General features: G+C 60.0%; 1 pseudogene; it reads left to right on the top strand.

Moving 5' to 3' along the window:
- Positions 1 to 574: 574 nt before the first annotated feature.
- LOC128298943 (uncharacterized) lies at positions 575 to 1,847 on the top strand (annotated as a pseudogene).
- Positions 1,848 to 2,647: the final 800 nt, after the last annotated feature.

Below are 2,647 nucleotides of genomic sequence, written 5' to 3'. Positions count from 1 at the left end.
ATATGGCGGCCAACATGGCAGACACAAGATGGCGGACAAGATGGCGGACAAGATGGCGGACAAGATGGCGGACAAGATGGCGGACAAGATGGCGGACAAGATGGCGGACAAGATGGCGGACAAGATGGCGGACACAAGATGGCGGACAAGATGGCGAACAAGATGGCGGACAAGATGGCGGACAAGATGGCGGACACATAAGGCAAACGAGAACGGACAACAGGAGGACCATCCAAAAGAACCGGAATCCGGATGGACGAAGGTCCTCAGCAAGCAAGCTAAACGGCGGATGAGGAAGAAGCAGCGGAAGCAGCAGGCAGCGGCAGAAGTTGGTCAACAACATCAGCAGCAGCCGGAGCACCATCAGCCACCGACGCAGCCCAAGAAACGCGCATATCGAGTCCCGGACGCCCTGGAGTTGGAGGCGATTAACGACACCACGCCGGACGAGATATTGCGCGTAGTAAAGGAGAAGCTTGGCGACGACAGGAAGGTTGTGGAGCGAGTGCGGACCAACTTCCAAGGGAATCTTCTCTTGGAATTGTCCTGCAAGACCCACACCGAAACTCTGGACATGTGGAGAAAGGTGTCCGCGGCGCTCGACGGCAAGGCGAAAGCCCGTCCGCGGACCCCCACTGTTCGGCTCACCTGCACAAACATCCCGCCCAGCTGCTCTAAAGAGGACATCGCCACGGACCTTAGCAGCGCCTTGGGAGTAACCATCTACGCGGATCAGGTCACGACCGTAAAGTCAAACTACGGTACGTTGGTCGCGTTCTTCGGTTGCCCAGAGGTGGCCGCGACGGAGGAGGTGCTGCAGACGCAGCACGTCATCGGGCTAAGTCGGTGCTGCAGACTCCGGAAGGTGGAGACGAAGCGCCAGTGCTACCGATGCTATGAGTTTGGCCACATCGCCACCAACTGCCGCGGCAAGGATCGGTCCAGCAGATGCCATCGATGTGCTGAGCCTAAGCACTCTGGACCGTGCACTAAGGAGCGGAAATGTCTCGTCTGCAAGGGCCCGGACGCAATCGGACACTCGTTCGGCCAGCGCAACTGCCGCCAAGTAGGAGGAGGGGTCACCAGCCGGCCCTGCAATGGTTAAGGTACTCCAGCAGAACCTCAACCACAGCCAGCTGGCCCAGGACATGCTGCTGCAAACGGCCCGATCGGAAGGCTGCGACATAGTGCTGATCTCGGACCCATACCGGATCCCCGAGAACAACGGCAACTGGGTTGCGGATCCGACGGGCAATGTGGCAGCAGTATCGACAGGAAGGTACCCCATCCAACGCATTATCGAGAATCGACGGGATCGCTTCGTCGTGGTCGAGATGCGTGGCATCGTTTTCTGCTCCGTGTACCTACCACCAGTGGGTCCCGATTCGACTGTAGAGGATTTCCGGCGCAAATGGACAGAGATTGCGTCGGTGATACCGCGGAACCGGGACACCGTGATTGGCGGCGACGTCAACGCCTGGTCAAGAGCGTGGGGCATGGAACGCAGAAGCAACGATGGAGAGCGGGTGCACAGGGGCGCGGTGGTGATGGACGCAGCGGCGTCGCTGGGACTGGTCCTGTTGAATCGGGGCAACCATCCAACATGGAGCGGTCACAGTGGTCGCAGCTCCATCGTCGACGTATCCTTCTGCAGCCCGTCGCTCATGGGAGACAACGACTGGCGCGTCTGTGACGAAAATCCGAGCGACCACAACACCATCAAGTTCACGGTCGAGCGGACGACGGCACAACAGAACCTGGGACAGAGGGAGCAGCAAACGGCGGAGTGTAGGTGGGCGAACCGATTCTTCAACAAGGACCTCTTCGTTGAAGTCATGGGCTCGCTGGACATCCACAACCACACCCTCTTGGCGGACGAGCTGACGCAGGCCATGACAACCGCCTGCGACGCGACGATGCCGAGATTGCCTGCGGCCCGAGGAAGACGACGATCGGTGTACTGGTGGAACGAGGAGATTGCCCAGCTACGCCGCAACTACATCGGGATGCGGAGACGGCTCAGGAGAGCACGGACGGACGACCAGCGAGAGGAACGACGACCGGCCTGTACAGCAGCCAGAGCAGCATTGGAGCAAGCGGTCAAGCGAAGCAAGAGGGAGTACGGCGAACAGCTACCTGAACAGCTAGGGCCCCACGGATTCGGGCCGGGTTACAAGATCAGGAAGCAGCAGTGGACTGGAGCGCGCGTACCGATGGAACGGGACCCAGCGAAGCTCCAGCACATCGTCGGCGAACTTTTTCCGGAGCGACCGCCCATGGAGTGGCCCACAGCGGCCAGATTGTCAGAAGAGGACATCGACCGGGATCCCGTCACCGAGGGGGAGCTGTTGAGCATTGCAAAATCGCTCAACCCGCAGCGAGCCCCGGGCGACGACAATATCCCGAACGTGGCCCTGATAGCGGCGATGACGGCCTTTCCCGGTGTCTTCAGGAGAACGTTCCAGCACTACATCCGGACAGGCTACTTCCCGGACGAATGGAAGAGGCAACGGTTAGTGCTGTTCTCCAAGACGGGGAAACCACCCGGGGAACCGTCGTCGTACCGGCCAATCTGCCTACTGAGCGTCCTCGGGAAAGTACTGGAGCGACTCATTCAGCGCAGACTCACGGAGCATCTTGATGCGAC

Source organism: Anopheles moucheti, chromosome 2, assembly GCF_943734755.1.
Source record: "Anopheles moucheti chromosome 2, idAnoMoucSN_F20_07, whole genome shotgun sequence".
NCBI classification, from domain to species: Eukaryota; Metazoa; Arthropoda; class Insecta; order Diptera; family Culicidae; genus Anopheles; species Anopheles moucheti.
The sequence above is the reverse complement of the archived record's forward strand: the minus strand, read 5'-3'. Positions and strand labels throughout refer to the sequence as shown.